At 42.7% G+C, this 24,501-nt stretch overlaps 1 long non-coding RNA gene across 14 annotated transcripts in view; it reads right to left on the minus strand.

The window, feature by feature from the left end:
* The window catches only part of LOC102155681, a 158,849-nt gene that overhangs the window by 41,988 nt on the left and 92,360 nt on the right, over nucleotides 1–24,501 (minus strand). For all 14 annotated transcript variants that reach the window (XR_005361423.1, XR_005361430.1, XR_005361428.1 and 11 more), the window contains one exon: nucleotides 2,852–2,895. This is a non-coding gene — a long non-coding RNA (uncharacterized LOC102155681). The remainder of the gene's footprint in view (nucleotides 1–2,851; nucleotides 2,896–24,501) is intronic.

Below are 24,501 nucleotides of genomic sequence, written 5' to 3' on the forward strand. Positions count from 1 at the left end.
GCCGGGAGCAGCCCCATGTTGAAGCCTGGGGCACGAGAACCCAAGTTGCCCCGGAAGCCTGGCAGTAAGGTCAGCCGTCTTCGGTGAAAGTGACCTTTGAAGGAACTGGGAGGACCATGGAGGGCCCTCAAATGGCAGGACCTAATGAATTCTGATGCGAATTGGACACGCACGATGAGAGGGTGTAGTTTTACAGGGTCAACCTGAAAGCATCTGACCTCCTGGGGATCTCTTTGGCGGCAAAGCATTTAAAATAAACCACAGAATCTTAAGAACAAATTTCTGATCAAAACCAAAAGCAGGAAGCCAGTGCCTGGTCAGCCTGTCTAGACTTTGGGAAACCATGCTCTACATTTGTGGATCTTCTGGAGACGAATTTACCGAGTTACAAGAATAAGGCAATTTGGGTTTTCTCTTGGAAGAATGATTCAATTAATGCAAATATGTGCGTATGTGTGCACGCACCACCTCGGCGTGCACGTATGTACATGTATGTACACATGTGCGTATATGTGGGTGTATGTAGGAACTGGAAAGGATATTTGAGTTGGAACTTCATGTGGCTAAGACTTGATAAGCTCTGTTTTTATTTTCTGTGAAAATGAAAAGGCTAGGAATGGACCCAACATTTCTGGAGTTACTAGTAAGAGAATTATAGAATACTTAAATATGATTAAAGCATAATATTGAATATGAAATTTATTATAATCCAATATGCTGTTGTCTATTTTGAGTCGAGTCCCATGAAACCAGGTGACGTTACCTGCAGAAATCTTTCCACTTGAACTTTGCAGGTTTGAAAACATTCTGAGGATTCTTGGCATTTATTTAGATGTGAGGTCTGACGTTCTCTAATTGAAAACCTAGACTGAGGCAGGAATACTGAGCTGATGGTACTTGCATAGATCCCCTGTAACCCCAAACCATCGGTGAGGCCGTGTGGACTAAAGTTCTCACGAAAATAAGAGGCTAAAGGCCAACTGTAGGCAAAATTTCGAAGACTTGCCCCTTGTATTGCTGATACCGACTAACTGCATAGAATTCCACAGGACATACTAGATGTCTGCTGCTTGTATCTCCTGTTTGTTTGTTTCTTTTGAGTTTTATTTATTTATTCGACACACAGAGAGAGAGAATGAGAGAGAGAGAGAATGAGAGAGAGAGAGAGAGAGAGAGAAGCAGGGGGAGCAGCAGAGAGAGACGGAGGGAGACAGAGACGCTGGGACCGTGACCTGAGAGGAAGGCAGACGCTTAACCCACTGAGCCATGCAGGTGCCTCTGCCTGTCTCTTCTTTATGATTTTTCAGGAAATGGGGTAGAATTTCTTTTACTTCTCACATACTTTATCCCCTAAAATGATGATAAGAGGGGTTGTTTGGGTAGCCGTTCTAGGGCATTGAGGCATCGTATAGGAGTAGGACTTCTACACACAGGAGGCCAAACGTTGCTTGGTGCGGCAGTGAGTTACACTAAAACTACTGGAGAAAAAAAGAAATTAGATTTAAAAGTCTCATATTATGGTGAAAGAAATACTTGGTTAAATTCAAAATCATCATAAAATTGTTATCTTTTCTTTAAAAAGAAATTGTACTTTCTGCCTTGTAACCCAAGTGGTTTTATCAGCGTGCTGTATATTCCCCAAATCTTCACATAAACTACTAGAATCTTTACTTCTAGCCCCTAGATTTTATCTTTATTGCTATTTTTTAACAAAAGGAACTAGAGTCCCCTGGGGAGTGTGGCTGATTGCATTTGAAAAGTCATAAAACCAAAAAAATAAATAAATAAATAAATAAATAAATAAATAAATAAATAAATAATAAAATAAATAAAATAAAAGTCGTAGAACCAGGATGAGACCAGAGCATCTTATTGACGTTAGAAAGCAAGAACTTTTATTTTTGTTGTTGGGCCTTCCTGGATCATTTAGGCATTTGTTACCTTGTCTGTATATGTGTGTCTAGTTATAAATAAGTAAATAAAATATAAGTACTGTTTATGATATGTCAAGTCCACATCGTATAACAATAGGCTCCAGACAGGCCCCCTTTCTGTACCATGCCTTCCCTCAGAGCTGCAGTAAGAAACTTATCTCACAGGAAACACCATTCGATGAGTGGATAATGGACATTTGGGTAAAGAGAGTTTTCATTCCATAGGCCAGCCATAAATCTGCGAATGGTGCTCTGGCCTACTCCTGGTGACCAGGGAAGTGGAGGGTCGCCTCTATTCTTCTCAGTTCTACAAGCTTCCCAGTCCTCAAGCACCCACAGACAGTCCTGCAGGCCCTGGCTTATCTTCAGTTACAGTATTACTTCTCTTAGAGGCTATTCAAGTTCACATACATAATACCCATAATTTTACCCACCAGGAAACTGAAAAAATTCTGGAGTTGTCATTTCCATTGGAGGGCTGGTAAAGCAACTTATTGGTTTTTTTGTTTGTTTGTTTGTTTTGTTTTTAAGATTTTTTAAGATTTTTTTTAATTTTTATTTATTTATGATAGTCACACAGAGAGAGAGAGAGAGAGAGAGAGGCAGAGACACAGGCAGAGGGAGAAGCAGGCTCCATGCAGGGAGCCCGACGTGAGACTCGATCCCGGGACCCCAGGATCGCGCCCTGGGCCAAAGGCAGGTGCCAAACCGCTGCGCCACCCACAACTTATTGTTTTTGTTTGAGTTTTTGTTTTAAGTCGTGATTTACAGCATTTACCTCATTCTGTGATATAAATATGTCCACCATGGCCGATTTCGAGCTGCTTACAGCTTAATATCTGGCTCGCAAAATTCCTCACTACTTGACAAGCATAAGTCATGAATGTGAGCTAGTTCCAACACGTTACTGGCCCTACCTTTCTTCATTTTGCCATATCTCAGCTTTTCTCTGCGGTTTTACCTAAAAAAAAAAAAAAAAAAAAAGTTATGTCTGGTTACACTGGGAAACAGTATTTCCTATCAATTTAAAGATCCCACTCTTTTTGCCTCTCCTAAATTCTAGTGTCCATGTTCGCACCCAGACTTGGTAGTAGAGACCTGGTATTTCCTACCTGTTTATAAAACTCTTACACATTATGTATGCCAGCCCTGATGGAGAAGAAAAGGCAGCGAAGGGAAGGGAGCAGAAAGAAAGTGAAAAAAAAGAAGGGTGGAGTATCACCGTCCCCTGCCTTTGACAAACTCACTAGTTGCTGTGCGTTACAGTCCTTCTTGCACATGAATTGTCACTTTCCCAAGTTGAAAATGAGGACTTAACCAGTGTCTCGTTCATTTCTGTGCCTCCTACAGCACCAGCTCAATGGCTAGCCCATGATGAGGCTTCATATTTGTTGGGGGGAAAAAAAGGAATGAATGAGTAAAAGAATTCACAAGTAAAAATGATTAAAAATGAAAAGCTTGTTTCCGTATCAAGCCGCATAGGTAAGTGGGCAGCATTCTGACTTACAAATTTCAAAATTGTTTGCCATCAATTCACCACCAATGTCAAGTTGGTTTTGCCATCATCAACATGCTCTTGGAGTAGACCTGTTGCCTCTGCATCTTCCTCTGTATCGGGGAACACATACCGGACTGCCTTATTCTGTTTAAGGAAATGCTTTTGTGCTTCACTGAGATAGTCACTTTACTGATAATAGGTCAACTATTTGTTGGAAGACTGGTGCTCACTGTTAGTATTTTTCTTCTAGATAAAGAGGGCAGCCCCCACAGACATGGGCAGCATGACGTGACTATCAGAATGAATTAAAATTGGGTTTATTTATTACTCTTATCATCGGGGTACTGTTAAGTGCCGTCTACTGATGATGATATCAGTTCAACGCAGATAGTTCGGTCCTGAGCTCCTTGCATATTTAAGAAATTCTAAAATCATTAAATAAAAATGAACTATCCCTTCAAAATGGGGAAAGAGGACTAGTTTACCTTTTCTTTATTACTGTTCACTTGTTTAAAGTGGCAGGTATGAATCTTAATTGGATGAGCAAGTAAAATCACATTTCATTATTGTCTGTAAATCACTGAATTTCTCTTCTGAGAACCCAGGCCCACTGAGCTGGTGACAGTCAACCTCAGGTCTTCCTTTTTTTTTTTTTTTTTTTTTTTTTAGGTCTTTCCAGGCTTTCTCCCACACTCAGGTTTGTGTTGAGAGTCTAAGGTCTCCAGGACCAGGCATTAGAACATTGGTATCTGTCCACATTGGTACCGGCTAGATTTCTCCACAACCACATGACCTTATCAAGAATCCCACTGTGTCACTTCTATGCCTTGCACAGGACAAGGGACTCTTTAGCAGGGCTAGGATTCTAGCATGGTTGCTAACCTACCTGGTTTATCACTTGGAGATTTCCTCTGAAGTCCTCCTATCCTCGTAGGTGCTTCCAGGGAGGACTGTCCACGTCCCCTCTGTTTAAGGACTAGCAGACCTTCCCTTCAATGTGGAAAAAACTCTCCTTTCCTTGAAGAACTTTCTTTCTCTCCTGATTTCACACAGGGATACCAATTTCCCTCTGTCTGTAAATTCTGTTATCCTCGCTGGGCAAACAGAAGCCAAGAAGTCCTGCCGCAAACCTTTCTCATGGCAAGAACATATGGAGGCGTGCCTGAGTGGTGCAGTCCATTGAGCGTCTGACCGTTGGTTTTGGCTCAGGTCCTAATCTCAGCTCATGATCTCAGGATTGTGAGACTGGCCCTGCGTTGGGCTCCAGATTCAGCGTGGAGTCTGTTTAAGGTTCTCTCTCCCTCTCCTTCTGCCCTCCCCCTCAAATAAATAAATAAATCTTTAAAGACAGACAGAAAGAAAGTATGGAACTGGTTGTATGGTTGAATGGAGGACAGAGCAGGGGGAGAATTCAAGAAGAAAAACAAATATCTCAAAATTTCACTTAATACCTTAAAAAAAATCCATGCTAGCAAAATATCTATTGAACATCCTCCTTCTGCTTAGGATTGTCTGTATTTAGGGATTTGGTTGCTTCAGTGTAGGTCGTCGAATCTCCCACCCTCCATTCTCCTCTCTCCAGATGCAAGTTCAGGTGCATTTCTGTCCTTTCCATCTACTTGCTCTTTGCCTCGCAACTATAGCATTCTTCTTGAGTAGGCACTGTCTAAGCAACGTGGTCTAAGGGTTTGGGAAGGTCCCTCCCTACTGGAAGATGCTTATTTCTCTGTTATGGAAGAGCAACTATTGGTGCTGCCATGAGAGAAGCCAAGGCTACAGATTGAGGCGTAGCTGCTCCGTGTTTAACAACAATCCCTGGATTTCACTATTCATTCAACACATATTTGCTGATGACTGATACATGCCGGACACCATGCTGGGTACAAGACATACCATGATGATAAAGCAAACACAGTTCCTCTCTCATGGAGTTTATAGTCTGCTCATGACAAAAGATACGAGAAAATATATTTTTTTTGAGGAAGCATTTCTAAGTGATCACTAATCACAGTTACAAGGACTATGAAAGGATAATGGAGGTGTCTGTGAAAATATGTAACAGGGGAACTTCGCGATGAAGCAACACTCAGGCACGAACTTAAAGGCGAAGTGAAGAGTATTCTCAGTTCCAGGACACAGCGTGTCTGGAGGCCTGGAAATAAGCAGAATGTTGTTCATTTTTTGTACCTGATAAAAGACGCTGGCAGCTGAATCCTAGAGGTGGGACAGGGTGCCTCAAAGAAATGCTAGAAGGTGAGCAGGGACTAGAGTACGCAGGGCTGTGTAAATAGTGACCAAGATTTTGGTCTTTATCCAAAAAGTCTCTGAAGTGTTTTATGCAGAACAAGTGAAGATCGGGTTTCTATTTAAGAATTCTGGCTGCTGTGCAGAGAATGACTGGGAGGGAGAAAACGACTGAATGTGTAAAAACGTCATGCCATTATCAGCTATCAGTGTCCCAGCTTCTCTGAGTCTCTCCAAGTGGCTATTGACACAGGAGTGTGACAGTTGAGGCCCTAAGACAAAGCTCCTCCCTTGGTCATATTGTCCCCCCATGGGGCTTTCCCTCTCTAAGTCCCCTTCCTTTTTCTCAGGCCCTTTTGCATATCCCAAAGTCTCTCTCTGGCATGTCAGCTCCATGGCCAGGACTTTTATTCCCACCAGGGCACCTGCAAACTCCAACACCTTGCCTCTTTAGGCCTCCTCTCTCTTCCTACTCACGCCCTCCACATGTGGACCAGACTCCTGCTGGTGAACTCCAGGTCCGGGCAGGGAGCTCTGGCGCCTTCCCACAGGTTCACCTGAGAAGGCCTTCTCTGGCGTCATCTGTCAGCCTGTTAGTGCACCAACACACACCCTGAACTCTACTTCCCTCCTTCCTTACTGCCACTCTCTTTGTTCCAGCTGCTATCATTTAGGGTTTTGTAAGATTTATTTGTTTATTTGAGAGAGAGAGAGAAAGGGCACATGAGAGTGGAGGGGGGGCTGCAGGGAGGTGGGTGCGGGAGAAAAGAGAATCTGCAGCACACTCCCTGCTGTGCTTCAAGCCCCCCGTGGGCTCCAGCTCACCACCCTGAGGTCGTGACCTGAGCCCAAAGCAAGCCTGATGCTTAACCAACCGACCCCCTCTGTGTCCCAGGCCACTGTCACTTCTTACCTTCACCCCCACACACACATTGTAGATGCGTTTTCCTCTATCAGCCTGGCCCCATGCCAATGCCCTGGCTCACATGGCAGCAGGGAAAACCTCTCTAGAGCATGAGGGACACGGGCCTCACTGACTTGGTCCCTGGGTTTTATTTAACTGGGGAAACTGACACTGCTGTTGCTCCTGGAAAAAGGAGTCAGCACACCCAAGTGGGAGAAAAAATACCCACATATCCCCTAGATATACTGACTCAATAAGTATTTCTGCAAAATGTATTGAGAGTAACAGCCAAAAGTTGGCAGTGAGTTGAGTTTCTAACACCAAATAACACGTGGCATGGTGCTATTTATCAGGGACGAGTAGTTTATTTTATTATCTAAATTTTACATTTCTAGTATGCCGCCCAAGAAGTTCTCTGGTTCAAAACACACACCAACTGGGGAGAAGGGAGAGAAGAGAGAACACTTCACTGAATAATTCCACAGTATCGACTCTGCTTTGACCCAGCTGAAGTGAATTACTAAGTGAATGTGTTTTGCATATAATTTTTTGTAATAGAAAAATCAATTTCTTCCTGGCCTCAAGAAATAAATATCGAACAAATAGTTTTTAAATATCCATTTTAAGGGGTGACAGGATGTTGGCCCGCCTAACAGGCCCTGGTTCTCAGCACACTCCTGCAAGCAGGGCTCTGCAATCCCTCAGCCTATTACCTTAAAGAACACTCCTCTGAGGGGCCTGCCTGCCCGACCCCTAGGCTAAGGTAGGTCTCCATCCTTTCTGTCTTCCCGCATTGGTCATTTTATTGTGTATCCAATAAATAAATCCAATCTATTTTACTGTGTACCTATCCTGCTAGACCTTAAGCTTCTGAAACAGGACAGTCTTTGTTTTGTTCCCAACACCTTAACCAGTGCATGGAGCACAGAGGGCCTTCTCATTAGGTGAATGAATGAATACATGGATGAGTAAATGCAGGAGTAAGAGAGGGCTCCCTGTTAGGGCTCCCCGCTCCCATGCCTGAACTGCCCCTGTCATCTATCACCATGGCATCCAGTTACCATATTGTTTGAAGCCGTGTCTATGAACCGAGTTAATGGTGGGTCTAGAGTTAACCATGGCTGCTGCCACACAGGTTCCCAGGCGCACGACAGTTCTCACCAAAGGGTACAGAAGAAGAAAATGCAAAGATGTTAAACACCACAAATTGTCTCCTTCATTATTTTGTTTAGGGCCAAAGCTCCTCACATTTCTCCCTGGTTTTCCACAGGGAGCTCCCCAGACATGAGGAGAACCATTTAGTTAATGAATCTCAGCTCGGCAACTCCCAAAGGATTGTGGATCCAGTGAATTCAGAGCTACGGAGAAGGTCGGGCTGAGGGAGGTGCCTGGGGAATTACTGATGGACTATGGGGAAGGCAAAGCTTTCTCCTGGCTGACACGGTCACTCCACAGTTGCATCAAGTGCTCACCGTATTCAGTGCATTGTGTTGTCTTTTGCAAAAATTATTTAATTTCAAAAACATGAAATCCTTAGAAGGTAGGCGCAGCTGTATTATATCCATTCTATATATGAGAAAACTGAGGCCCAGGGAAGTTAAAAGAATTGTCAGGTTCACCCAACTAGCAGACGGCAGAGCCAGAATTTCAAGTGGATCTAACAGTCCCAGCATACAGACACCCTTAATAAGGCTACATCCTTTCATAGTCACCCCTTGCTCAATTTTTAGAAGAAATGCAAACTGTTTTCAAAAACCAAAGTGAGTTCATAAAAAAGAAAATTAATTTTTCTGTTCATGATGCTGTGATTCTTTATTTTGGGTTCTTTCAAGCAGCTATTGCACACATTACTTCGGGGTAAATAATATTTCTTTAAATAGAAAAAAAAAGTCTCATTCTGTTTACATCTAAAATTAATTAAGAGGGGTGCCTGGCCGGTTCAGTTGGTGGAGCATACAACGCTCCATCTCGAGGTTGTGAGTTCAAGCCCCACATTGGGTGTAGAGCTTACTTTAAAAATAAATAAATAACATAAAGAATGATTGGGAACCATTCAGGGAAAAATGAATCTAAGCAAATGATCTAGAATGCATTCTCTGAAGTATACAAAAAAAAAATCACTGAAAGATGTTGCCATTATTATACAAAGAATTATATTTAAAATTGCCCAAATTGTTATCTCTCATGATAGTTTTATTAATGAATATACAACGCTATGGTTAAGGATAAACAGCTCATGAACTTTGGAAGATTCCATTGGGAGAGAGGTCAGCATATTGGTTAAAGGGGAAAATAAATTTAGAAGAGGCTGGCATTTGGGGAATATAAATAATAGTGAAAGGGAATAGAAGGGAAGGGAGAAGAAATGGGTAGGAAATACCAGAAAGGGAGACAGAACATGAAGACTCCTAACTCTGGGAAATGAACTAGTGGTGGTGGAAGGGGAGGAGGGCGGGGGGTGGGGGTGAATGGGTGACGGGCACTGAGGGGGGCACTGGATGGGATGAGCACTGGGTGTTATTCTGTAGTTGGTAAATTGAACACCAATAAAAAATAAATTTATTATTAAAAAGAAAGAAAAAGAAAATCTTAAAAAAAAAAAGAAGAAGAAGAAGAAGAGGCTGGCAATAAGAGTGACTAATGGAAAGAAGTATTATGGCAGTGGTGGGAAGAGAGAAGAAATAGTGACCCCAAGAAGGGTGAAATAGGGTTACCCTTCCTCCCTGAGGCCTTGGAGAAAACTGTAGGGCACGTGTCTTTAGGGAGGACTAAGTTCGAAACATGTTCTCTGCTGACACACAACCTGTGCTGTGAGAAACAAAGCCAGTGAGGGGGAGGGCAATAAGGCGAATATTTACTGTGCATTTAGCATACACCACAGTCTACACTAGGCTCTTTGCATGGCTCTCTACAGAATTAAAAAGATTAAAAAAGAAGAGAATTCAAAATAAATGAAAGACAGTTTGGGGTTATCAAAAATGCTTCCATTTGAATTAGAAAAAAAATGGTTAGAAATCACTTAGACCTGGGGACCCCTGGGTGGCTCAGCGGTTTGGTGCCTACCTTTGACCCAGGGTGCAAACCTGGAGTCCTGGGATCAAGTCCCACATCCCATCCGGCTCCCAGCATGGAGCCTGCCTCTCTCTCTCTCTATGTCTATCGTGAACGAATAAATAAAATATTTTTTTAAAAAATCACTTAGACCTTTACAATCAATAAATCTGTGTGGACTTACTGTATTTCCAACACTCCATTAGAGATGATGAGAAGCAAAAAAAAAAAAAAAAATACTCAGGCATCAGAGGGCCATATAATCTATGAGTTAAATCTGATGAGCATAAAATATAGTAATAGTTTAGGAAAAGGATAAATGTGTAAGGTTTATAGGATCAAATGGGCCAGGTGGGACTTGATCTGGATCTTAGATGTACAAGAATGAGATGCGTGGTGGCGAAGGAATCAGACCATTACACCCAAGGCATCGTGAGCCAAACCCCACAGGTGAGGTTCTTACTAAAGGCCGTTAGGATTTGCCTAATCGGGATTTAGGGTGAGTTTAGGGGAGAAAGGAAGAAGAGATCTATACACTGAGATGAGATTAGGGCAAGCCCTGGAGCACCTTATGGATTAAAATCTACGGAGCCTGAGTCCCAGTGGGCCTCGAAGTACCTCTGTCGCCCCACCCAGCCCACCTAAACCCTTGCCCCTACCCTGCCCCTGCCCCTGGCCGCCTCTATCTACACGTCCCCAGCTGGGACTGGGAGGGGAGGCCCTGAAGGAAGAGCCTCCCGCAGTCGAGGGTCTTGGGCCCGCAGCTGCCCGCCTGGCCTTCTGGCCTCCCCCCTGGGAGACGCATGAGCTCCACTGCTCTGGGGGGTAGGCAGGTCACCCGCAGACCCAGCCCTGGGGCCCCAGGGGCAGAGCGCTGGGCCCGGGCACAGCGGGGTTGTCCCTGGCACTCACTGGGGGCAGGACACGCTTTCCCGAGACAGAGCAAGGTGAGCGTGGTACAGCCTCCCCTGCAGCCTGCCCCCCCCAGCCTCCCCCGTCCAGGTGCCTGTGGCCTGGCCTGGCCCTGAGGCCCGGGGACCGCGCAGCCACTGCGGGGTGTTGTGGGGGAGACCCCTGGAAGCCTGAGGATTGTCAGTGGGGACTTGTCACCCCAAGTAGGACAGTGCCCGATGGTGATAAAGGAAATGAGGCAAATGCCTGACATTAAATTCCCTTTATCATGTTTTCGTAGAAGTTGGAAGGATACCTACACAGTCCTAACCCCCAGGCAGGACCTCGAAAAGGAAAATAGAGTCTTTCGTGACATGGACTTTCGTAACCGGATGGGATGCTCAACATCATCAATGACAACTCATTAATAATAACTTCACCTTCCCAGGTGAAGAAGCCATTAAGACTTCGAAAAGTCACCAGATGTGACCCAAGCTCATCTGGCTCCTGGAAGCCGAGCACAAGTGGTTGGATGATGTCCCCAAACTCACCTTTCCTGATGGACGCTATGCTGAAACAGCAAAAGTCCACAACACAGTAGGGCGCATACGACTATGTGTGATCCTTACTGCGACCCTACAGAGTAGTGGGACTATCCCTGTTCACAGATCCGAAAGCCAAGGCTCAGAAACAATCAGCCGAGCTGTCCGAAGAGCCTTGGGCAATGGTGGGGATCGTCCCACATCTTTGGCCCGAGGGACCCAGCCGGGGCAAGCTGCCCGGCTGCAGATGGAACCCCCAGGCCCCTCCCGTCTATTCTCCGCTGCACCGACGCGGGAAGCGTGGCTATTAAAAGGAGGAGGCTGCTCGTCAGCCACCTCAGTCAGCACGCGGGCCTGCGCCCCACCGCCTTTCAGGCCGTGATCTGCATCCAGACTTAGAGCAGTAAGAACAACAGAGTCACTACCTTCATGGAGATCGACGATAGACGAAAACATAGAGGGCAGGTGGAAGTAAGTTCTATACAAGAAAAATAAAATATGATAAGAATATAAAGGGTGTTGGGGGTAGCAATTCCCAGTCACCCAGTGGCTCTGTCTCACCCCAAGCAAATCGGCATGCACAGATCTCCTTTTTTTTTAGGTTTTATATAAATTCCAGGTAGTTGACATACGGGGTGATACTGGTTTCGGGCGTACAGTATAGGGATGCAACACTTCCCTACGACACCCAGTGCTCCTCACAACAAGGGGGATCCTTAGTGCCCATCAGGCATCTAACCCGTCCCCCTGCCCACCTCCCTCTGGTAACCATCAGTGTGTGGTCAGCAGGTAGGAGCACACACCTTTTACGTAACGATCCGTAAGTAAGAGCAACAAGCCCACGTTGACCAGTCCTTAGTGGTCCGTGGCTATACTCAGAGTTTGGGAAAAAATATAAAATCATAAGCTGACTATGTACTCAGAGAAGACTATAGAGGCTATTTTTTCAACTTTGAAGACAGATGATATCAACTCTGCGGAAGCACAGACTATCTAGACTTACCCATAAATCCTGATTGGCACATCCACGTGCCATAAAACCGGGGGCTCCAATTGCTTATAAATGCAATTTGCTTGTTAGAAAAAAAAAATGAATCCTTCCAAAAACTTAGGAATTCTACAAAGCGGCCCTTGTCCATGATAAGGATGGAATTCACCATCCACCCCAGGACAAAGCTGAGGGAATCTTTGCTCTAGTCTGTCTCGGAGACAAGCTCTGCTCTCTCGGCATCAGGACACACTGCTCTGAGGAGACTCTGGGCATGTCCTTGTTGCTGCTGGGTAGGCCCTGGGTGAACCTGAGCCATCGGTAAAATGTGTGTCCTTTTTCACCTTCTGAAACATTTCTCACTCTAGGTAAGCGTACTCACCCTTCCGCTCCCAATATTCCCTTAGGAGCCGAAGTACGTCTTGTGCTGTGGCTGCCCACAGCCCATAACGGTGGTATCCTCCCCACGCTGCTCTCGTCATTCCCAAGAGCTTGAGAATTAAGCTTAACAGTTAAGCACCACAGAAGGTCCTTTACATTTCTGTTATATTATTTACTCCTCAGAACAACCTGGTGAAGTAAACACAGCTATTTGCACTTTGCACATGAAGAAACTGACGTTTATGGAGGTGGAGCACGAGGCCTGTGGTCGCACACACGGTCTCCTCCTTAACATGTTGAGTGACCAGGGAATCTACTGGGTGAAAGGGTAAGACCTATGTTCTTACATAATATTTCAATATCTTTAAGACCATAATAGAATTACGTATAAACATCGCAAAGAACTTCATCGTTTCTTGCACATTCACTATCACATTGAGGAGTCAATGAGGGAAAGAAAATCTAAGTCCTCACCATCCTCAAAAAAGAAATGTAAGTTTCTGGATAGCTATAAATTTGGGGTCTATAATTTTTTGAACTTCAGTTAGAATTAAAAATAAAGCAGGAGCACCTGGGTGGCTCAGTTGGTTAAGTGGGCAAGTGTCTGACTCTTGACCTTGGCTCAGGTCATGATCTTATGGGTCCTGAGATCGAGCCCTGCCTGGGGCTCCACGCTCAGTGGGGAGTCTGTTAGAGGTTCTCCCTCTCCTTCTACCCCCCACCCCCCGCCACTCTTCCCTCACGCTCTCTCTGTAAAATAAATAAATCTTTAAAAAAAAAACTTTTTTAAAAGTAAACGAAGTGTTTGGGGTACTGTGGTGACTTAGTCAGTTAAGTGTTGGGCTCATGATCTTGGCTCAGGTCATGATCTTGGGGTCATGGGATGGAGCCCCGCTTCAGGCTCCATGCTGTGCGTGAAGCCTGCTTAGGATTCTCTCTCTCCCTCTTCCTTCCCCCACCTAGAAACAATAAAATCATGACATCATAAAATCATAAAATAAAATAAAGTAAGTGTGTTTGGGGTTATTTTCCTAAGAATATTGCTATGTTTATCCTTCCCCTAAGATTAGAAGCGCAGGCTATGACAAGCACGTTTATGGCTAAATAATGAAAAAATAAAGTATGTGTTTAAAATATACAACAGGTTAGAGATAATTAGAAGCTAGTCAACATTATCTGGCTAGAGAAATGTTTTGATGTCTAGTATTGTCAAATTTTATCTCCCCAGATAGGTTAATAATAGTTCAGCTAATGCAGTTTTGGACCTCACTTAATCCACAAAACAACTAGAGGATGAGAATTATGATCCTCACTTTACAAATGAGGAAACTTGGACTCAGAGGAGTAAAATACATTTCTAAGGGCCCAGGTGTATCTCTCCCAAGGTTTGTGCTCCTAAACACCCCAAGGCTTTTTACGTATCTCTTCCCACCAAAGCCCAAGCCTTACACACGACCTGACTTTGTACATCTCTAAGCAGTGCCGGGGCGGGGCGGGCGTCCAGGTCTAGACACAGACCAGTTCCCGCCAGAGATGAACAGTGCTGGACATTCAGCAAAAGGCACTCGGAAGAGATGAATATTTCGACCATTGCTTTGACAGCCCAAAAACATTTTAAATATTAAATGCATCTGCCAATGCACAATGAATCATATTCTCGACTTCATATGGACGCTAAATATCTTATCTTTGCATGATTTGTTCCCAAATTAATATGCTGATGGTTCACAAGCCCTTGTAATATCACCTTCGGCCTACAGTTTTTCATCACTGTATTATGTTAGAAATGGTCTCTTTGGGTTAAATCGTGTTCCTCTGGAGGGAGGTTGTTATGGTCTGCGTAAATAGCACTCAGTTATTTTTGAAGAATTATTTTCTCCATCTGCTCAAATCTGTATTTGTTACCCTCACACAGGTAACATTACCTACCAGAACTCCTGATTCTAAGGAACTTCCTTAGCCCCCTCTCTGACCTTTTATTAAATGATCTGGATCTGTTTTACTTCTTTAACAAGTTTTGCCTGACTGTTGTTTTGGTCACGCAAAAGAAAAATCATAAACCAAGATTTTAAAAAAATACTGTACAGATTGCACACGGGGAGGCTGGCAGTCTTCCACGCAGTGTTCATTCTTTGCAGCACAAATCGTCACCACAATAGAGAGCCTAAAACAAAAGCCAAATGCTGCAGAAGGAGTCCTTTTCCTCCTGAAAAAATTCCAACATTGGGGAGCATACTTTCCTATGGATGCACACGTATAATTTCCATTATTGTTAATGGGAACTATACATGCATAACACCCATTACTGCTAATGGGAGCTAAGTGCACACACAAGAGTAGAATACAGTGAAATCTGTCTTAGAAAATCACCCAAGAGACTAGCAAAAATCAGTTGCCTGGTAGAGAATGGTTTTAAATTAAAAGCAGAACAGAACTGAACTTGAAACCACAGGGGAACTATTTAAACTTCAGGGAGCAGTGGGAATTGGCTCCTCTCGTTCTTGCTCTATTCCAGTATCTTGTTTTCCTCATCCACGTTCTTGATGGGAGCCAATGACCTTGTGATCTCCTAAAGAGATGGTGTGAGAATGAATTTCACACCTCCATTGATTCAAATGGTAGACTTGGGGATCTTCTGGTGGGGGAAGGAATTCAGCTTCTGGATGGTAACATCACCGCACGTGCAAAACACAAGTCACGTGGCATCTTTAATGACAGCTAATGAACCAGGACGAAAACAGTAAAGCAATATTATTATGGCAATTTATATCAATCATTCATTAAACATCAAAAACATCTGTTCTGTTGTAATGTTATTGTAAAAGTCAATGAAAGATAAACCAGAAAGTGATTTCGGTCGACCCAAGTGGCCTTACCATGCCTCAGGGCTGGAAGCAGACTGTTCCTATGGTATCTTAAAATCATAGGCTGTTGTCCTTAGTCTAGTCTCCTCATTTTGCAATAAATTGTAGAGGAATCAAGTGTTTCTTCCAAGGTCACATAGTATTAAAGGCAGATATTGGACCCAGAGTTCAGAATTTTCTTGACCCCAGATCCAGTGGTTTTAATGTTCAAAAGCCTAAAGATTCCCGAAGACTTTCATCGCTTTTGGTTTTGCGTAGGGCTCTGGGGACCAAATGCACAGATGGGTAGATGGGACCAAAAGGGACAATTCTGGAGCTCTGGAGACATGGGGACTAAACGTTCTGCATGTTACTCAGGTGATGGCATGCTCCAGTTATTTCCAAAAATAGCCTCAAATATAAATCTCAACAAGCACTTTAAAAAGGCAGGAACAAAACAGGCAGAAGGGCAAGGTTTGTTACTTCGTGTCTAGAAAAGAGGAATGAGAACATTGTTCTTAGAGTGACTTTTCTGTTCAGTCTCTTGCTTCTTAGCTGTCCTTCCAAGACTGTGATTACAGGGCACCAGCTATAAAGTCATTCTCATGGCATGTGTGTCACATACGTGACACATGTAATTTCTGTTATTCTTCATATGTAGATGTTCCCAGTTGGCCTAATTTGGAGTCGATTCTCCCACAAATGGGCAGGAGCGACGGAAAACAACATTGGGAACTGTTTCCAAGGGCTGTCAATGTACAAAGACCCGTATCACTCCGCTCGGGCTCTTTCTCAGTGAAGGTGTTCCTGGCTGCCTTGGCTGCCAGTCCCTTGCCCCTCATACTTTGAATATCAGGCCTAAGGAAACCAACTACCCAGTGGAAGAATCAGAAATAATTGAATTTCCATTCCAACCAAGATGTTCTACGTATCCTGGTTTATGATTTTACAACGAACACAACCTGTTCTGTATCCTCCTTTTAGATCAAGAGCCCTGCTGATCCAAACCATTAAGGTGGGGGGCAGTTTGATCGGGGAGGTCCTCTCTCAGCTGGCCAGCGATCGTCTAGCAATCAGTTCCTAGGAAAAGGAGAAAAAGAGGCAGAAGAAGAATGAAAGGGAAGGGGAAGGAAGGAAAAGAATGTGAAATGGAGAGTAGAATGAGGAAGGGAAAGATGAGGCAGGGAGAGAAAGGCTGAAGAGAAGGAGCGGAGAGATGGGAGAAAAGGAAGGCAGTGAACAAGGCAGCATGCTGTTTGGGATGGCATGTCATGGACGCTGGTGTGCTGGAGCGAAAACTGCCAAGATTCCGGAGCCTGAAATAACTGGGTTGTACTCTCAGCTTGGTCTTTATTCCACATGTGATACTGAACAAACTAAAAAAAATGTGTCATCTCTCAACTTCCCCATCTGTCAGAGAAGGACAAAAGGGGACCCATCCTATTTTGCAAGGTTGTTATATGATGAGGTAATGTATGAAAATGCTTAATAAACCATAAAGATCTGTGAGGTAGGATTCATCTGCTTAATGAAACAGATGATCAGAGAGAAAAAGTCATACTGAAGGTACCAGCTTCATTCAGGTGTCAGAACACCTCTTGATGGCCTTTGATCACCAGCCTAACGAGCTCTGAACACCTTCACTCCTACTCTGTCTCTATTCTATGACAAAAGCAACCAAAAAGAGACCAAATACTCAGTGCAAAAAAAAAAAAAAAAAAAAAAATCAGTCCGCCCGACTATACTAACAGGATGTAATTTGACAAAACGAATATGGAAGGACAAGTCCCTAAACTAAAAGTAAGGGTCTTGGATATGAATAGAAGCTATTCCTGATGACTCCAGAAAAATCAACTCCAATTCTATGGAGACATGATTACAGGCAGGGAAGTGCCCAAAGGGCCAGGGCTCAACCCAGTGGTTGATGCCGAGAACTAGAAAGTGCTTCCAAAGGTGCACAAATCTCCCAGAGTCCCTTCAGCTCTTTGCAGAAAAAGACGCAGGCCTCTCATTCATTCTCTGGAATCCCAAAATGGTGTGTTTTTGTTATTTTTGTGACCTGTATTGCAAACTAGCTTTAACTGAAAGTTCTTTTGTGTATATATTTTCATTGTCTATTCATTTTTTTCCTTCCAGCAAATTATAATCTCTTTGAGGGCAATAACTTTGTCTTTTGTCATTGTGTTAATCTCTGGGGCCTCACAAAGTATGAGATACATAGCAGGAGCTCAATAAATATTTCCTTGATTTATTTACATATGTATTTATTTACCTACCTTAAATAGATTACAAAACCACATAGACGTCAGCCATCTTACATACGCACAGACCAGCACATAGTTTACATAGTAAAATGGTTATATAATTATTTGCATAATTAATTAATTCATCTGAGTATAAACAAATGCCCACAAAGCCAACTAGAAAGAATAATTTATTCTATAACAAGCATGTGTTCCTGCCAAACAGTGCTAGAACATCTAATGATCATGTTCCTAAAACTCATGTTGTAACTCTTTAAAAAGACAAAGAAACAGTGGTTTGGTTTTCACACACACATTTGGGGAGTATATCTTCTGAGGAAATGTTGAGATAATTGTTTTGTTTCTAAGAAACATTGTTTCTTGCAATTCTATTTAATGGTTTATTTTCTATGACTTGGAGTTGACATTTTTTTCTTTCGTTAATATTAGCATTGCATAAACTATGCGACTGCTATTTTTCACCTATTTTAGAGACATTAAAAATAATTTTTTTTTCTTGTAGGAAGATGGCACTGTTCCTTTACTCTTAGTCTAACATGGTTTAGTGAAAGGAATATTAGTCAAAAATCATGACTTGGGTTTGGGTCCCAGCTTTAATGTTTTGTCAAGCATGTGACTTGACGAGTTGCCAATTTTGCTAAACTTGCTGACCCTCCACTTCTTATCTATACCATGGGGGAAGCAGGGGTTGGGCTGCAAGAATCAAATCAAATATGTAATGAGACTATTGTATGTCCACTGCAAAACACCATAAAAAGTAATGTTTGTAACAATAGATACCGTTTATATGATACTTGCTGGAAGTCAGGAATTGAGCATCCAGTATTTCTAATGCTTCTAAAAATTATGCATTTTGGGTGTTTTCATCCCTATTTAATAGATGAGGAAAATGAGGTTTAAGGAGGTTAGGTAAGTAACTTGTCCAGGATCAAACAGTGATAAAAGGGAGGAAACAGTGAGCTACTCAATAGAATTGGCAGTCAGTTTGTTACATTGGTGTCCCGCCCTCTTTCTTTTCCCTTATCAATATGGCCTCCAATAATCCTTCAGTTTTCTAACTTTGGAGAGGGCCATCTGGTGATCATCCACATTGCTTTGTGCCTTATATCTTTTGGAGTTCATTTCCATCCCCCCTCGTCCCCATATGATATGTAGTATTTATGTAATGTTTCTGTTCATCTGCTCTACTTTTGTTTTACTGGACATTGGACAGATACTAACAATATTGAAGGTCACGAAAGGGTAGGAATGGTCTGATCTGTGAGAGAGATCTCCCCAGTATTTTTGGGTAGACACTGTCATAAAATGACAAAAGGCCACACTAGGAAGACAAAATTACTGGATGGTACGTCTAAAGAAAAAGACATTTCTGAGTTGAGAATGAATGTCACATTCACAAGTTCACTTTCCCTAGATCTTTTGATAATATTCCTATCATTTGTCATGGGATGTGGATTAGTATGGTGTAGGGGAAATAAGCTGAAGTGTAAAAGAAATGGTTCAGCGGACTAACGCATTTTCGTCTCTGTAAATCTCTATTAAAATCTGCTTCTTCAAAAAGGGCCTTTGCAATGAAGAAATCTGATGAACACTAATACCATCAATGGGACAGATTGATATAATATCACCTCTTATATAATATACTTGAAGGTTACACCATCTATGTAATATTAACTGTGAAGAAACATTCAGGCAAATCTAAATCGAAGATTATTCTACAGAACAACTGGTCTGTACACTTCAAAAATGGTAATGCCATAAAAGACCAAAAAAACAAAAAATGGTAGGGGAGGAGGGCAGAGGACAGAGGAAATAACTAAGGAATACTAAAGAGACATGCAATAAATTCAGTGTATTTTTTACTAGATCTCAAAAAAAAAAAAAAGGATATTTTGAGACAACTGGGGAAATTTGAAGGTGGATTATACATTAGAGATAACATAACAATATTAAATATTTGGGGTCTGATCATTATTTTGTGCATTGTTATTATTAAGTGAAAATTCTTATATTTGGGAAATACACGGTAAAGTATTTCATGGTGAACTACATGGACATCTGAAACTAGCTTTCAAATAACCAGGTTATTGCATCTGTATCATCTGTATCTTTGGGGTAAACGCCGGGACACCTGCACCCCGATGTTTCTAGCAGCAATGTCCACAATAGCCAAACTGTGGAAGGAGCCTCGGTGTCCATCAAAAGATGAATGGATAGAGAAGATGTGGTCTATGTATACAATGGAATATTCCTCAGCCATTAGAAACGACAAATATCCACCATTTGCTTCGACGTGGATGGAACTGGAGGTTATTATGCTGAGTGAAATAAGTCAATCGGAGAAGGACAAACATTATATGGTCTCATTCATTTGGGGAATATAAAAAATAGTGAAAGGGAACAAGGGGAAAGGAGAAAAAATGAGTGGGAAATATCAGAAAGGGAGACAGAACATGAGAGACTCCTAACTCTGGGAAATGAACTAGGGGTGATGGAAGGGGAGGTGGGCGAGGGGTGGGGGTGACTGGGTGATGGGCACTGAGGGGGGCACTTGACGGGATGAGCACTGGGTGTTATTCTATATGTTGGCAAATTGAACACCAATAAAAATAAATTTATAAAAATAAAAAAAAGAAAATTGAACTAGGAAAAAAAAAAAAAATAACCGAGTTAAAAATACATACAGTTGACCCTCCAACAACACTGAGGTAAGGGGCACTGACCCTCACCCTGTGCATTCAGAAATTTATATATAAGCTTAGATTCCCCCAAAACTGAATAGTCTACTGTTGACTGGAAGCCTTTAGTGAGAACATAAACAGTTAACATGTATTTTGTATGTTACACATGTCACATACTACATTCTTACAAAAAAAGTAAGCTAGGGAATAGATTTCCATACACACATATACACATATGTAAACACACACGGGAAACATGGCAGCCTGGATTCATACTTGATTAATCCAGGTAAAGTATATTCCCACAAGTTTTCTGAAGAGTTGGATTTTGTTTCAGATGCGTTTATTTATTTTAGAGAGAGGGAGCGGGCGAGAGCAGGTGGGGGACAAGGGAGAGCGAAAGAGCAGCAGACTCCACGCTGAGTGTGGAGCCCGCCTCGGGCCTTGATCTCACGGCCCTGAGATGATGACCTGAGTTAAAACCAAGAGTCAGAGGTTTAACCGACTGAGCTACCCACGTGCCCCAAGAGTTTAAATTTTTTAAGTCAAATCGTTTTTTGGGGAAAAAATTGAAACTGCCTATGTTATGCGTAAGCATATTCTGACGTGGGAGAAAGACCATGATTTAGTCAAAAAACATACGAACAGATGTGTCGATCTGTGATTCTACACACACACACACACACACACACACACACAAATGGGTTGAGATATAAAGTGATCCGATCTTACACAAATTATATACACACATTGGAAACAAAAGAAAACAATAAAGATCCGTGGAAACACTGGTGGCCGGGTGACTCAGGCTGTGAAGCTAGTTGTGGGTCGACATAAAGACATCCCCTGCTTTGGCTTGCGAGCACGCTGTACCGAGATTGAAGCAGATGAGCAGGCGAAGCGGGATCACACCCGCGGCACGTTAGGGGCTCCAGGAAGCAGAGCGTGCAGGATGTTACCAGGGCGTGGTGGATGCACTGGCGCTCACAGTGGAGAGGGGGCGCCAGGTGTGCGCCCAGGTTCACCCCCCCACCCCCACCCCGGGGACTCTGGAGCTCCCCGGGCCCAGGAGAGCGTCCCACAGTCGTGATGACAGGGCAACCTCCTACCATCCTTGGCCCTCAGGCTCTGGATGTCAGCTGCTCGGGGAAGCGTGCGACCTTGGGCATGGGGCTCCCTACAGCTGAAGGGCACCTGCAGGGGCCCTCCCCCTGGAATCTGCCTGCAAAAAGCATTCCCGGCAGCTTGACAACAAGCCCTTCCTTGAAAAAGGAATGGGTGGCACAGCTCTATATTCATCACACAGTTTACCTTCTCTGTCCCGCCAGTTATATTTTGCTTTTTTGAATTTTGGTTTAGTTGGATCTGGGATTCTAATTTCAACTGCTCGGTAACAGAATCAGTCAGTTTCTATAGCTCCACCCTCTTCATTCATAGCCCTGTTACTGCAACAGGCTGGACATTTATTTATTCTTAGGTTCTAATTATATCTCTTCGTCGTTCTTCGGCCCTGCTATGGACTGAAGTCTGTCTCCCTAAAATTTACATGTTGCAGCCCTAACTCCCAAAGTGACTATATTTGGAGAGAGTGTCTTCAGGAGGTAATTAAGGCTAAATGAGGTCATAAGAGTGAGACTCTACCCCAAAAGGACTGGTGGCCTTATAGGAAAAGAGAGAGAGAAAAGACAGAGGTTCCTCTCTCCTTTTCTCTCTTTTTCTCAGAGCACGCAAAGCAAAGTCCATGTGAGGACAAAAGCTGCCATCTGCAAGCCAGAAAAACAGCTCTCTCACCAGAAACCAAACCCTTCCAGAGACTTGATCTTGAATTTTCCAGCTTTCAGAACTTTGAGAAAATAAATTTCTGTTGTTTAAGACATGGAATCTGCGGCAGGAATACGTATGCGTGTGTATGTGTACACACATTATGACAGCCAAGCAGACTCACACAGGGCCTCAACTGAAGGTCAGATCTAAAACCTGCCAAGTAATTAGCCGCTGTAATTTCCGGTTCCTAGGCTGGCGTGATTGAATGCACGGCACAACTGAAGTACAGTAATAAAGAATCTGTGCTATACAGAAAACGTATCTGGTGACTCCTCTCTCTCCTGCTCGGTCCCTAAATACTCCCGTAACTGTCCTATCTGTACTTTTCCATTTAGTTATCATTGTTTACCTTTTGCATTTTTTTCTGTTTAAGTAAATCATTAAACTATGTTATGGAAAAACTGTTTGCCTTCGAATTGGGCTCAATTTGTTTTGTTACGTTGCTTGTTTATTATGATCCCAGTGTCATTATAAGCACAATAAAGTTCTCTAGGATTCTATGAGCCAGGCTGGTCCATTTTTTCCTTACCTTACCCTAGGAGTCTTAGGAAACTAAGAAAGGGTTCCAGTAACAGTAATAATTCTCTCTTGGCCAAGCGGCTTTGCTCCATATTTTTTTTTTTTTAAGAAGGAAAGAATGCCCTTGAAAAAAAAAATCAGTCCAATCTCACTTTTGAGTTTTGTTTTGTGGTTTTTTTGTTTTGTTTTGTTTCGTTTTTACCACAACTGAAAAAGGACTAGCCAAAGTGTGGACATGGACAAGGCATATTTTCATGTTCTGTTCAGTGAATACCAATTGTCTTTTATGGGATCAGATCCATGGTTTGGGGTCTATTATCTTTGGGCCTTCAGGAGGAGAGAGAGCTAAGCAGCCCAAGAGAGTAAATTGGGAGATGTCATTAATTGAAGGGCATAAAGCAAAAGCATGTCCAAATGTAAGTTAATGTATTACATCCCTAGGCAGAAATCAGAATATGTGCTTTTTCAGATGTAACATTTTAATTGGCCTACCTGATAGAAGGTTACATAAAATGTACACTAAACCTCATTACTCCTCGATTGTCAAATACCCTCCCTAAAACTTGACTACAACCAGCAGTGAGTGGGTACAACCTAGAATTATGGGAGACTTAAAAGTTCTCTTTAGCAACACTATTTGCAACACAGAATTTTAAATGGTCCCATTAGGCCAACTCTACTCTTGCTGTTTTATCCAAGAGTTTTAAGCAGAGAAATGAGTATTTGAGAATTTCTTTTCCATAGAAGAATCCATATCAAATGCCCTCCTGGAAACTATCTATGATAGCACATTCCTAATAAAACGCTGCTCTTGAATGAAGCCTAACCAACCACCTGGCACAAAAACAAAATACTACACGTTCTCACGATGTTTGAAAATCTTTCTGGCACAAAATGATTTCAGAAATGAGAGATTGTCTTCCCTTACCCACCCTTATCCAAAACAAACAAACAAACCAAAACACCTTGTAAAGAATCATCCTATTCATAACAAAGGTAGAGTATAAAGATGAATATTATAGAATATCAGAAGCTATTAAAACTCCCCAAAATAAAGATGATAATTCAAACGAAGATGAACTCAAAATCTGCCATGGTTATGTTTCTTGATTCTCCTCCATGTTATGGGCTGCTTAGCTCTCTCTCCTCCTGAAGGCCCAATGATAATAAACCCCAAACCATGGATCTGATCCCATAATCCCATACCCTCCATGTGGGTTCTGTCCACATTCGCTCTTTATCTCTTTAAGTGAACTACCTGTCGACTGGTGGTTCCAACCATCTCTGCTGTCTACACTCTGTACAGGGAAATACCATAGCAACTGTCACTACGCTACTGAAATTTTTTTCTGCAAAAACTATTTCTTGAACCTCTAGCTTGCACCAAGCCCTCTGGGGAATAACCCAGTGAAAAAGACAATTCCTGTCCTTCACATACTCATTGTCTAGTGTGGTAGAGCACAGAAACAAATGATGGCAATACAGCGTGGTAAGAATGAAAATGGTGGAAATACCCTGGCAATGGAAAAACATAAAGGGGATATCTGACTGGGTCTTGAAGGGAGGGTCAAGTTAGAAGTTCCTAGAGGAGGAACTAAGTTTAAATTAAAACCTATAGTGGAGTAAAGAACAGGTTTTTTTAAAAAGGTAAAAGCTCTAGCAAGTGCAATGACCATGAGGTAAGAAGAGATGTGGCAAATTTGTGGAAATTCAGTCGCCTCACTCCTTAGTTTCCCAGGTGAGGTGGTAGGCATCGGCGAGAAATAAAGCAAGAGACATAGGCTCACAAGATAATGGAAAACTTGCGAGCTGCCTTGCAGACTCTGAACTTTATTTTAAAGGCAATGTGGAGCACGAAAAGATTTTAAACTGGGAAGTCATGTTGGCATTTGGGAAAAATCACCCTGGCTGAGATACAAAGAACAGATTGGATCGAG

This window comes from Canis lupus, chromosome 6, assembly GCF_011100685.1.
Source record: "Canis lupus familiaris isolate Mischka breed German Shepherd chromosome 6, alternate assembly UU_Cfam_GSD_1.0, whole genome shotgun sequence".
Taxonomy (NCBI): domain Eukaryota; kingdom Metazoa; phylum Chordata; class Mammalia; order Carnivora; family Canidae; genus Canis; species Canis lupus.